General features: G+C 44.5%; 1 long non-coding RNA gene across 1 annotated transcript; it reads left to right on the top strand.

The window, feature by feature from the left end:
- The first annotated feature begins 5,667 nt into the window (after positions 1 to 5,667).
- On the top strand, positions 5,668 to 13,433 carry LOC115460204. The gene is made up of 3 exons (XR_003940408.1): positions 5,668 to 5,681; positions 10,619 to 10,622; positions 13,302 to 13,433. It is a non-coding gene; the product is annotated as an uncharacterized LOC115460204 (long non-coding RNA).
- The last annotated feature ends 586 nt before the right edge of the window (positions 13,434 to 14,019 follow it).

Raw genomic sequence — 14,019 nt, 5'->3', positions numbered from 1 at the left:
TTCTGTGAGTCTGACGTCCTGCATGTATAACGTGCAGGATGTCAGAAACAGAAGGAAGCCTTTTGCGGGAAGAAGAGGACCTCGGCTGGCGGGGGTTGGGGTCCCCCACCAGCAAAGGTAGGCGACGGCAGGTTGGCGGTGGGAGGGGGGGTCGAGAGGGTTGTCAGCAGGGGGGCAAAGTTGGTGGAGGTGGCGGCGGGGTCGGCAATGACGGGGGGGGGGGGGTCGGTGGCGCCGGAGGGGGGGGCTAAAATGTGCCCCCTCCCGCCGAAGTCTGGCTACACCCCTGGTTCTCTCTAAGCTGAGTGGAAGTCCACCTACAGTCCTGCCAGTGGGTGATGCTGTTTCACTGTCACATTTTCAATAGTGAGGGACAGTTAAACTCTGCAGGGAACCATGCCTGTTTCTAGCCTTTGAACACACAATATTGACCCCCCCCCCCCCCCGACAGCAATGCAGTTGGAGGACTCCTGCTCAACTTTGAGGGAACAGTGCTTACTATACCACTTTAACTGACATTGCAGGACAAAGCAGTGTACAGACTAAAATAACAAAACGAAAGGAAATACTTCAGTAGAAAGTAAAAACAATCATTCAAACCAAAAAAGGTAAACAGATTTCAGGGAAGGATGCTCAGAGCAACTAAAGTCTACATGAGCTAGATGCCTTAAGCCATATTTTAACTGCTGTTTTGAAACCTTTTAAAGATAGTTCTCCACAAATTGATAAGGGCAAAGAATTTCAAAAGGGCTGGAGCTACAAAATAGAATGCATTGTGTCTAATGCTTTCTAACTGAGCCAATCAGGGTTCAGGTAGGACCATATGATGATCACTTATACACTCCTCCATCCATGGGCATAGTTTGGGGGGAGGGGGCAGTGCCCCCTCAAACGAGCTGCCACCCCATCCTCCAATCCCCGAGCTGCCAGCAGCCTCTGCGAGAAAGCAGCATGCACGCTGCTTTAGACCTGCTCCCAGAAGCCTTTCTTCAACTTCCTGTTCCCATGCAGGCGGGAAGCTGTAGGAGAGAGAAGGGCCTCTGGGGCAGGTCTAAAGCAGCGTACGTACTTCTTTCGCTGAGGCTGCCGGTGGCTAGGGGGATTGGAAGACGGGGGAGGGTGATACCGGGCGCCACTGGAAGACTCCAGGGAGGGTGGAAGCGGAAGGGGGGGGGGCGGCGGCGGGAGAGAGACATGCCCCACCCTTTGCCCCCCCCCCAAATGAAAATGTCAAACTACGCCCATGCCTTCACCCTTTTTTCCTACCCTGCCCTTCCTGACATTATCACTTATCCTGTATGGGCCAGTGCAGCAGCTGTGATTGATGGTATCATATAATTATTGTGAGGAACCAGGAAGGGCCAGGTTAAGGGATATCTGATGGGGTCCCCCAAACCTTTGGGCTCTAGGCATAGGCTTAGTTTCCCTATGCCTTAGTCCTACCCCGATGGGCGAGATCAGCACTTATATGTGTATGTTATGCATGTAGGTGCTAATTTCTACTGGCACATACATGAGCAAAGTTATTCTTGCTTCAGATCAGATGTAACTTTGTGTGGCAACATTTTGCGGAGCTATCTTACAAAGGCTATCTGAAAAAAAATAGGCACAAGGAAAGTACCTATGTGTCTTTCCTGTCACAAAATTACCATCCATGCTTTTAAAGTCTTACACAAAGAATGAGAATATAAAAGAAAAGAGAAGAATATTGATCTGCAAGTGCTGCTTTTGCTCCTGTGGACAGGCAAAACCCCAGAAATTACAGCTCTGAATGGGTCTAGCAGAATGTGACTCCTCGGCTTTGTGATCCTCTGCATGTGTGATTATTTTTTTTTTTTTTGTTCAGAGGGAAGATCATCACATGACAGAGATTAGTCAATAATTGGGCAATTAGAGCAAGTAATTATGGGGACTGTCTAGACTATTCTTTAATACAACCCCTCCCCTCCCTCTCCCAATTCAGTATCAGTAGAAATGAAATGTAAGAAAACCTAGGTGACAGTTTCCTCTAACCATGACACTGCTGTTGAGAGCATTAGACTACTGCATATAGCTACGACTGTTCGTTATTTCATAAATAAAAGTTTTAACACTTTGTATTAGTGGTGCAGCTCTGCTTCCTATATTCCTCTAAAATGCAACCAGCCTGCTGATGTTCATGGCTGTCTCACAGCGATAATGATTTGCTCTGGAAAACCTGATGTGCTAAACACTGCAAAATCCTGGCACATATGACCAGCGGATGTCACCATAGTGAAATTAAGCCAATAAGTGGCTCTGTGGTTGCACAGAGCAGGACACAGAATAGAAGCCATATTTTTATCTCTTCCTTATTTTTAAGGATTTGGAACAATTTCATGCAGTACTTTACTGATCCTTAGAAAATGTCCCTTTTTCGGTCCTTAGAGTGTATTTTGTTTTTAGTTTAATGGGTTCAGTAACATGGAATGAAGGGTGAAGACGTAGTTGCAATGCAGGATCTGAGTCTGATTACCGTGTTCTGATTTATTCTGTCCACAGTGCCTCATCTGTAATTAAATACAAAATATTCCTATCCATCAGATACATTCTTGGGGTGTTCTTTTTTTTTTTTTTTTGCAAAGCAGTACTCTGCACTGGGATTTTATTTTGTCAGTTTCCAGAGTTGCCTCACCCTTTATAGTAGTCAACCATATACTGTAAATATGTAATGGGACAGGAGAAATCCTTCCAGTGAAGAAAGGGGATAGGACCCTTAAAGAAATCGACCAAAATGATAAAGGAAAGGGAAATGGTATACTGCCTTTCTGAGGTTTTTGCAACTACATTCAAGGTGGTTTACATAAATTCAGGTATTTATTTTGTACCAGGGGCAATTGAGGGTTAAGTTAATTGCCCAGAGTCACAAGGAGCTACAGTAGGAATCAAACTCAGTTCCCCAGAATCAAAGCTCTCTGTACTAACCACTAGGCTAGTCCTCCACTCATCCCATGTGAGGAAAGGTTAAAGAGGATAAGGCTCTTCAGCTTGGAAAAGCGACAACTGAGGTGGGATATGATTGAGGTCTACAACATCCTGAGTGGTGTAGAATGGGTAAAAGTGAATTGATTTTTCACGCTTCCAAAAAGTACAAAGACTAGGGGACACTCAATGAAATTACATGGAAATACTTTTAAAACAAATAGAAGGAAAAATTCTTTCACTCAAAGAATAGTTAAACTCTGGAACTTCTTGTCAGAGAATGTTGTAACAGTAGTTAGAGTATCTGGGTTTTAAAAAATATTTGGACAAATTCCTGGAGGAAAAGTCCATAGTTTGCTGTTGACATTCCATGCTACCAATCCCAGTGCCCTGGGATTGCTACTACTACTACTACTATTTAGCATTTCTATAGCGCTACAAGGCATACGCAGCGCTGCACAAACATAGAAGAAAGAGAGTCCCTGCTCAAAGAGCTTACAATCTAATAGACAAAAAATAAATAAAGTAAGCAAATCAATTAATGTGGACGGGAAGGAAGAGAGGAGGGTAGGTGGAGGCAAGTGGTTACAAGTGGTTACGAGTCAAAAGCAATGTTAAAGAGGTGGGCTTTCAGTCTAGATTTAAAGGTGGCCAAGGATGGGGCAAGACGTAGGGGCTCAGGAAGTTTATTCCAGGCATAGGGTGCAGCGAGACAGAAGGCGCGAAGTCTGGAGTTGGCAGTAGTGGAGAAGGGAACAGATAAGAAGGATTTATCCATGGAGCGGAGTGCACGGGAAGGGGTGTAGGGAAGGACGAGTGTGGAGAGATACTGGGGAGCAGCAGAGTGAGTACATTTATAGGTTAGTAGAAGAAGTTTGAACAGGATGCGAAAACGGATAGGGAGCCAGTGAAGGGTCTTGAGGAGAGGGGTAGTATGAGTAAAGCGACCCTGGCGGAAGATGAGATGGGCAGCAGAGTTTTGAACCGACTGGAGAGGGGAGAGGTGACTAAGTGGGAGGCCAGCAAAAAGCAGATTGCAGTAGTCTAAACGAGAGGTGACAAGGGTGTGTATGAGGGTTTTGGTAGAGTGCTCGGAAAGAAAGGGGCGTATTTTACGGATGTTGTAAAGAAAGAAACGACAGGTCTTGGCAATCTGCTGGATATGAGCAGAGAAGGAGAGAGAAGAGTCAAAGATGACCCCAAGGTTTCGAGCTGAGGAGACAGGGAGAATGAGAGAGCCATCAACAGAAATAGAAAATGGGGGGAGCGGGGAGGTGGGTGTGGGGGGGAAAATGAGAAGCTCGGTTTTGGTCATATTTAATTTCAGGTGGCGTTGAGACATCCAGACAGCAATGTCAGACAAGCACGCTGAAACTTTGGTTTGGATGCAAGGTGAGATATCAGGGGTAGAAAGGTAGATTTGGGAGTCATCAGCATAGAGATGGTAGGAAAAGCCATGGGATGAGATTAATGAACCAAGGGAAGAAGTGTAGATAGAAAAGAGGAGGGGACCAAGAACAGAACCCTGAGGTACGCCGACAGGCAGAGGGATAGAAGTAGAAGAGGATCCACCAGAGTGAACACTAAAGGTGCGGAGGGAGAGGTAGGAAGAGAACCAGGAAAGGACAGAGCCCTGGAATCCAAGTGAGGACAGGGTATCGAGAAGTATGCTGTGATCGACAGTGTCAAAAGCAGCGGAAAGATCAAGAAGAATGAGGATGGATTGGTAGCATGGAATGTTGCCACTAGTTGGGTTTCTGCCAGGTACTTGTGACCTGGATTGGCCACTGTTGGAAGCAGGATTCTGGGCTAGATGGACCATTGGTCTGACCCAGTATGGCTATTCTTATGCTTATGATCTAAGGAACTGTCAAATGAAACTGGCGTCAATCTACTAAAACTCTCATGTATACAAAACAAAAATAGTAGAGTATAAGGCAAAAGAACCTTAAAGTTTAACTTTAAGGTGCTTTTGCCTTATACTCTACTATGTTCTAAGGAAGCAGAGCCTATGGGCCAGAATTACAGTACTGAGAAAAGTTTGGGAACCCCCTGTAATACTGGTGACGGCCATGTGTTTTCTTGAGCATATGTAACCTCTTGTTGAATAACATGGGTTCCTTGGGGGGCAGCGTTTCTAAATGGGTTAGTTTTGTGCATACCATGACAGTAATGAACCTCACTCCTAAGCCTGGATATGTGGAGTATGATCTCAGTCTGATAACATTCATCTAGTACTTGCACAGTGCCAAAGAGCTTCTTACTGAAGTTTATAAAATGGAACATGTATAGGCAACTTCACCAAGTGTGTTTGAAAATTCCTTTTAATCAAGTCTGTGGCATCCAATACAATTGGGAATATTTCTGCATCTTTCTGCCATGTATTTGCCATGTTTTCTTGGTCGCTGACTACATTGCTTGGCACTTGAAGATCTCTTTCTCCACTCAACGCACAAAATAATCACTTGGCAGTCATACCTTTATTATCAATGCTGCTGTAGTATTTGTCTCCTTTACCATGATGTCTGCCTATCTTGCATCAAGCTTTTCATCAGTTGGAACTGGAAAGTTAAGGTGATCCTAAATTCTTCACTTTCCATAATTCTCTTAGGGTCGTGACCCCAATGCTTTTCTGACACAATAAGATGGCACGTTTTCATTGGATGAGACGTGCCATCTTATTGTGCCTTTCCATATATATACCTTATCCAATCAGAATTTTGAAGCCAGCTATGAGATGTGTAACTGTTTCCAGCTCTTCCTTATAGAATCTGCATATGTCAGCTTTCTCAGTTTTTTTCTGTGCTCAATGTGAACTATCTCATCCCTAATCCGTTGTCTAGGCTGCAACTATCAATCTCTCATTCTTTGGTTTCAGTTCACCTCTAGCTAACGATTTATATGTCTGGGCCTGATTGACTCATGGTTCCTGGAGTAACACTTAGGTGCTCATTTTCAAAAGAGAAAAATGTCTCAAAATTGGCACAAAGCAGCAGATGGATGTTTTTCTCGCAAATACATCTAAGTCGTGATATTTTACTTCACAGTTTGTCTAAATCACAAAGGGGTATATTGGAGGTATGTTTTGGGTGGGATTTGGCTGTTTTTCTGCAATAATGGAGCGGAAAAAAATGCTCAGGGCAAAAAATAAGTATATGTTCTATCTAGACCTATTTCAGTCATGACAAAGTCATGAAAAGATGCCCTAAATGACCAACTGACCACTGGAGGGATTAAGGCATGACCCCCCCTTAATTCCCCAATGGTCACTGACTCCTTCCTACCCCCCAAAATTGTGACAGTAACAGTAGATACCAGGCTCTGTGACAGCTCCAGGTATTATGGCCATTACTAAGAAAGCAGCAAGCAAGTGGATGGAGTAGCCTACTGGTCAGTGCAGTGGACTTTGAACAATGAGACCCAGGTTTAACTCCCACTTTAACTCTTTAATTTCAGTACAAATATGTGAGCCCTCCTGGAACAGAGAAATACCTCCTGTTCCATGGATGAAATTTGGGGTGGTGGGGGTTGAGGGGGGCATTGTTCCCCCAAACACTGCTGGACCAGGTGCCTCTGTCATCTTCCCTTTCCCCATGTGCCCTAGTATAAAGCTCTTTCTCCTGTCTTCTAGTCCAGCCCTCTGGCTACCCCCTCCCACAGCCCGCTCCCCCCTTCAAACCTGTGGCTCCTTCCCGCTGCAGCGGTTCTGAGCTCTAAAAAGAAAAAGATAGAGCAGGAAGTGTGTCACAGGAGGAGGTTCTGGCAGAGGCTGGCTGTGAGTGCCGCAGCACGTGGCTCTGTACCAGCAGCTCTATTTTTTTTTCTTTTTAGAGCTCAGAAGTGCTACAGTGGGAAGGAACCTCCAGTTTGACGCGGGGAGGGGAGGGAGCCAGAAGGGACAGTGCTGGATGGGAAGAGTGGAGAAAGGGATTTACGCTGGGGCAGGTGGGAAAGGGAAGGGAGAAGAAAGAGAAAAAAGAAGCTGGACCATTTGGTGATGGAGGGGGGGGGGGATTTACAGACCACAGGAGATGGGGGAGCCAGAAGGGACAGTGCTGGATGGGAAGAGTGGAGAAAGGGATTTACGCTGGGGCAGGTGGGAAAGGGAAGGGAGAAGAAAGAGAACAAAGAAGCTGGACCATTTGGTGATGGAGGGGGGGGGGATTTACAGACCACAGGAGATGGGGGAGCCAGAAGGGACAGTGCTGGATGGGAAGAGTGGAGAAAGGGATTTACGCTGGGGCAGGTGGGAAAGGGAAGGAGAGAAGAAAGAGAACAAAGAAGCTGGACCATTTGGTGATGGAGGGGGGGGGGGGGATTTACAGACCACAGGAGATGGGGGAGCCAGAAGGGACAGTGCTGGATGGGAAGAGTGGAGAAAGGGATTTATGCTGGGGCAGGTGGGACAGGGAAGGGAGAAGAAAGAGAACAAAGAAGCTGGACCATTTGGTGATGGAGGGGGGGGGGGGATTTACAGACCACAGGAGATGGGGGAGACAGAAGGGACAGTGCTGGACGGGAAGAGAGGAGAAAGAGGGATATATGCTGGGGCAGGTGGGGAAGGGGAGGGTGAAGAGAAAGAACAAATCAAGCTGGACCATTTGGGATGGGAAAAGGGAGATGCTGAACAGCAGGGAGATGGGAATATTTTATTTATTTATTTATTTAGTACATTTATATCCCACATTATCCCACAAGGGCGGGCTCAATGCGGCTTACACAAATACGAATGGTTACATTTCAGGAAGGATACAGGTATAAAGGAGCCTATGGAAGGTATAACAACATATGGATAAAACAGGGGAGCAAGTCGAGGTAGGTGCAGTTGTGGGTCAGGTGGGTACGGCCGAAGTGAAGATGGCTAGGATGAAGTATTATCAGTTGGATAAGCAATCTTGAATAAATATGTCTTTTAAGGATGACTTGAACAGCTGGTGGTCATCTATCTTCTTCAGCTGCTGCGGTAGAACATTCCAAGATTTCGTGCTGACGTATGAGAAGGTGGAAGCGAAAAGTAATTTGTACTTAACATTCTTGCAACTTGGAAAGTGTAAGTGGAGGAAGGATCGAGCAGTCACCGATGCATTTCTAGAAGGAAGATGTATCAAATCTAGCATATAGGCAGGGGCTTCCCCATAAATTATCTAATATGGAGAACAGGGCCAGTTGAAGAGGTGATCCAGTGTGGCACTGACTCAGATTACCCAAATTTAGGGGCACCAAAAGCCTTCTTCAATGGATTGCTTCACCAATAACAGCAAGTCTATACTCTCTCTCCCTTCTGCTCCTCTTCCTTGGCTGCCCTATTGATGTAAAGACAAGGCAGTTCCTGTTTTTCCCAAGAAATAGGAACTGCTGAGCAAGAGGAGAAGTTAGCATCACAATTGGGGAAGGCAGGTAGGAGGGAGGGGAACTGGAGATGGATGCTGGGACAAGAGTGAAGAACATTGGGAGAAGGGAGCTAGAGACTGTTGCTTGTGCTAGGGACTTGGAGGACTGGGCTGGGGGCTAGGCATTGGGAGAAAGGAGCTGGGGACCTGGAAGACAATGCTTGGACTGGGTACTGGGAGCTGGCAACAGGGAGCTGGTGGTGATGCTGAAACTGGGGATGGAGAGCTGGAGGCAACGGGAATCAAAGTGATTTACATATTATATACTGGTACTTATTGTGTACCTGGGGCATGTAGAAATATGCTATCCCTTGCTCTCAGTGAAATACAGGCCAATGGCTCAGACTAAGAACTAGGCCTGTAAAAATCAAAGATTATCTCTGACACAGATACATTTCACTGCAGCAAATGCTGAAATGAAGTAATTGGGAGCAGATAGAGAGAGGGGGAATCTGCTCTGTAAACAATAAGAGGACCGGCACCTGCAAGAAGTCATGAGCGAAGATGTTTTGGCTAATGGAAGATAGCAGTAGGTCAGGTGCAAGTAGGATGAGAACATCCAAAAGGGGGGCTAGGGGAAGGTTTGGGAACATGTGAAGTCATTCTTATCAACTGATAAGGGCCAAAGAGTTCTGGTGAGAAAGCTAGGGTCCATTGGGATGAATAGAGTCAGAAGGGTATAAAAAGGGCAGTCTGAAGGGTATCGGGGCAGAAGGCTGAAGAGAGAGGACAGACTGCACCTGCTGTGTGAATTGTTATCTACCTTAAGCTCTGATAATTGATGCTGAATATCCAGGTATAGATTTAAATGCCATGATTGGTACTTGAATCCAAAGCTGACCAAGGAGTTTAAATATCAGGGGTTAGGCTTGTATTATTGTTATTAATATTATTCTAGTATGTGGACATCGGTTGAAGTACACCCTGTTGAAGTTTGGCCAACCTCTATTGATAAAGGGCAGTAACATACACATTCTAATTCTCTTTTTGTGGAAAAAAAGCCCTCCCTAGCAATAAAGGAAATTAATAATTTATGAGTGATTGATCTGTAGTTGACATCTGTCATAAATATTATTAAATGCATAATATCACTAGGATTATTTATTCTTTTTATTGGATGTCTGCATTACATGCACATTCAGTGATGCTCCTCAGTTTTCAGTGTACCACTGCAGTCCAAATACCATACTATGAGAAGAGTTGAGATTTCTCTGAGCTTTTCATGGTGATCCACATTTAAGCAAATTGTTTAATATTTTGAAGGCAATTTTCAAAGCTTTTCATTACTCTCAGAAAAAAAGCCATTGAAAATTGCCCTTATCCTCCGTGGGTAAACTGCCCACAGAAGATAAGGTCAACATGGGTCCCTTCATCTGGAACCTTGTCTGAGATCAAAGACAGAGCCTTAAGTGGTATCCAGACTGTGCAAGTTGTCACAGGTTACACTGTTGAACCTGTTTACAACTACACTGCTGGACTCCTTTCACCAGAACAAGTCAACTGGGCTATTCAGCGACATCAGAACCAGACACTATGTAGTAAGAACAATTAGAGCCTATGATTTGCCATTTTAATGTTTGGCTATTCACAGAGGAAGGTCTTGGGATTCTGATAGATTGTTTTAAACCAATTGTCAACCACTGATAATTGTTTTAAACCGTTGACAGCCACTGTATTCTGACTGAGCTCAAATTTCCAGACAGGGGTGGACTATTTGGGCAACCAGGCAGTGCCCAAGAGCTCAAAGCAGTGTGTGCGTGTGTGTGTGAGGCGGGGGACCTGGTACTTCCCTCCCATATGTGCAACATCCCTCCCTCCGCTATGTCCATGGAACCAAGACATCCCCTCTCTCTCCCATTCCCAAGCTTCGGTCTCTGAACACCCCTCCCCCCCCCCCCACCTGGAGCAAAAAAAAAGAGCTTCCAATCCAAGTGATATGATGAAGGGGAAGGAGAAATTGAGTCCGCACTTACTATCCTGAGGCCTGGTCCGCTAATGCCGGAACTTCCCTCTGCTGTGGTCTGCCCCCTTCTGATATAACTTCCTTCTTTCACAAGGGCATGCCACTGCAGAGGGAAATTCCATTGTCAGCAGATCAGGTCTCAGGATAGTAAGTGCGGACTCAGCTTCTCCTTCCCCTTCTTCTTACCACTTGGATTGGAAACTCTTTTCTAGCTCCAGGTGGGGTGGGGTGGGGGGTTCGGAGAAGAGAGTGCAGGAGGGGGAGAGAGAGCGGGCATCCCGGTCCTAGGGATGGAAGGGAGAGAGGGATGTCAGGCACGTGGGAGGAAAGTACTGAGCCCCCTCTGCCTGGGTCCTCAGAATGGGATGGGTGACCCAGATCATTATCTGCTTCCAGGGGTTATAGATACAACAGAATGGTACACTGCCCTCCTTTGATATACCAGCACAGACAGAGAGCTTCTGATCGTTCTGACCTGCCCTAATGAAATGTTGTGACCTATAGAGACTCTTACTTCCACTAGATAGCACAACAGGACTGAAAGTGGCTGAATAGCAACTGATTTCTCCAGGACATACCTTGGATTGGACAGCAAATATATTGAAAGTATATGTACTTCTGTTTTCTTACTACTCACATGTTTTTTTATATTCTGTATTTTGGTTTACTTTTAAATTGTATAATGCATTTCATGCATTTTGTGGTCTCAGGTAACACATCTGTCTGAACATCTTTGCTTTGGGGTTTTATTCAATGAACCTTGCCAAGTATCCAGGGCATTATATAGTTTATTAATTTTTCTCTTTCCCAGAAAGTGCAAGGGGGGTGGAAGTATTTCTGGGACAACTGTCTTTATCAACTGTGGACTAGAATCCAGGATTTGGGGCACTGAGACTTGAAAGTGAGGAATGTAGTAGCAAAGATAGGAGTGCAACAGAACTACATAAGTCGTCCGTCATCTCCTACAGAAAAGTCAGATTTTGTTCAGAAAGTTCAGGGTTCATAATATATACAAGGGTGTCCTAGTCCCTTCACTAGGCGTCAAAAAACCTGTTGAAAACCCCAAATTGATCCAAAAAAATCAACCTCATTTTTTAGTTCTTCAATAGGATCATTGTCTAAAAGTTGATAAAAAGTGTTACCAGCAAGTTGACGCTGGACCTTCTCAATATAGTCAGTTGTGTTTTGTATAACAATGCTGCATCCTTTGCTGGCTTGATAGTAATGCCTCTGTTGTTTCTAAGGCAAGCAAGTGCTTCTTTTTCATTCTTTTTTTTTCGGTTCTCCAAATGTGTCAGATCTCTAATTACATATTTTTGGAATGCAGCAATCAATTGATCTGTTGGACCTGGGGGCATCCAATGCGATTTCTTTCTGACAACACTTTGATCTTCATATGGTGTAATTTGTTCAGAAAAGAAATGAGTAAATTTTAATTTCCTTTCAAAGTGAAAGAGGTCAATTCTTGTTTGTAGAGGGTCATATGTGTCAGTTGGAACAAACTTGAGCCATTTTTGTAATACATATGACTGTACATCTGTAAAAACAATACTGGATAGATTTACTACTACTACTACTACTACTACTACTATTTAGCATTTCTATAGCGCTACAAGGCGTACGCAGCACTGCACAAACATAGAAGAAAGACAGTCCCTGCTCAAAGAGCTTACAATCTAATAGACAAGAAATAAAGTAAGCAAATCAAATCAATTAATGTGTACAGGAAGGAGGAGAGGAGGGTAGGTGGAGGCGAGTGGTTACAAGTGGTTACGAGTCAAAAGCAGGTGGGCTTTCAGTCTAGATTTAAAAGTGGCCAAGGATGGGGCAAGACGTAGGGGCTCAGGAAGTTTATTCCAGGCGTAGGGTGCAGCGAGACAGAAGGCGCAAAGTCTAGAGTTGGCAGTAGTGGAGAAGGGAACAGATAAGAAGGATTTATCCATGGAGCGGAGTGCACGAGAAGGGGTGTAGGGAAGGATGAGTGTGGAGAGATACTGGGGAGCAGCAGAGTGAGTACATTTATAGGTTAGTAAAAGAAGCTTGAACAGGATGCGAAAACGGATAGGGAGCCAGTGAAGCGACTTGAGGAGAGGGGTAGTATGAGTAAAGCGACCCTGGCGGAAGACGAGACGGGCAGCAGAGTTTTGAACCGATCGGAGAGGGGAGAGGTGACTAAGTGGGAGGCCAGCAAGAAGCAGATTGCAGTAGTCTAAACGAGAGGTGACAAGGGTGTGGACGAGGGTTTTGGTAGAGTGCTCAGAAAGAAAGGGGCGGATTTTATGGATGTTGTAAAGAAAGAAACGACAGGTCTTGGCGATCTGCTGGATAAGAACAGAGAAGGAGAGAGAAGAGTCAAAGATGACCCCAAGGTTTCGAGCTGAGGAGACAGGGAGAATGAGAGAGCCATCAACATAAATAGAAAATGGGGGGAGCGGGGAGGTGAGTTTGGGGGGAAAAATGAGAAGCTCGGTTTTGGTCATGTTTAATTTCAGGTGGCGTTGAGACATCCAGACAGCAATGTCAGACAAGCACGCTGAAACTTTGTTTTGGATGCAAGGTGAGATATCAGGGGTAGAAAGGTAGATTTGGGAGTCATCAGCATAGAGATGGTAGGAAAAGCCATGGGATGAGATTAACGAACCAAGGGAAGAAAATGTTAATATATGGCCTGGCTTTGGATCTACCACTGGAATAGTGAAGGCCAAAGCTATGAAGCCTAAAATAACTGAAGAAGTACTGACTAGGCCAAATAACAAGTACATGATTTAATATTTGAGAATCAGTAAAAAGCGGTTCTGAATAATGAGTCCTGCCACAAATTGGTACAATTTTTAATTCAAATACAGCTCCTGTAATGGGGAAAACAAAAACAAAAAGGATGGTTCAGATGAACAAAATGGAGCCTATTACATAGTTCTTAAGATGAACAAAATGGAGCCTATTACAGAGTTCTTAAGATGGTGTGAAAAGTATGTGAAAACTATTGCAACAGGGAACAGGTGTCTCAGAAAAGAACTTGTTCCCAAAACATACTGATAAGAGCGCGTGAGAACGTATCATCTCAGGAATTGAGAGCTAGGTTTCCCACCATTGATTTCTATGGGGAGGTTGTGTATAAAAGAGGGAAAATTGTGCCTTAGAGGGGAGTCTTCTCAATACAGCTCCAGATGGATCAATTACCAGAGCTTTAGAAGGCTTAACCTCACTGTCGCAAGAATTGGCAGAAAACTCTGGCGTTGATACATCCTGGACATGTTGGATGGATAGAGCCTTTGGTAAATGGAAAACATTTATCATTTCAGCAGCCACAACTATAATCATTGTGGTAGCAATTTTTGTTTTAGTAGGATGTTGCATAATCCCTTGTGCTAGAGGCTTAGTAGAACGCTTAATTGAAACCGCAATAACGAAAAAGACAGCAGCAGGTCAGTACACCCTACACGAAAATCTCCTTCCCAACACCACAGGAGATAACACATTGGACTATCTCCCTCCGAGAAGGACCAATCGCTATGTAACTGTTAGAGACACAGGAGAAATGTCTGCAGCTCTATAATAGCGCGATAATGTGATAAATTGTGCAACTGTATGCAAATGTATGGTTAAGATATAATCAGTATATAACCAAAGCTTTTTGATTTATAACAATGTATATATAATCACATAGATATGAGTAACATAGAACAGGCATATGGAAAAGTTGTAGAAAATTAATAGTGTACTAAC

This window comes from Microcaecilia unicolor, chromosome 1 (genome assembly GCF_901765095.1).
Source record: "Microcaecilia unicolor chromosome 1, aMicUni1.1, whole genome shotgun sequence".
In the NCBI taxonomy this organism is placed as follows: domain Eukaryota; kingdom Metazoa; phylum Chordata; class Amphibia; order Gymnophiona; family Siphonopidae; genus Microcaecilia; species Microcaecilia unicolor.
Note: the sequence above shows the minus strand (reverse complement) of the source record. Positions and strands in the feature narration are given on the sequence as shown.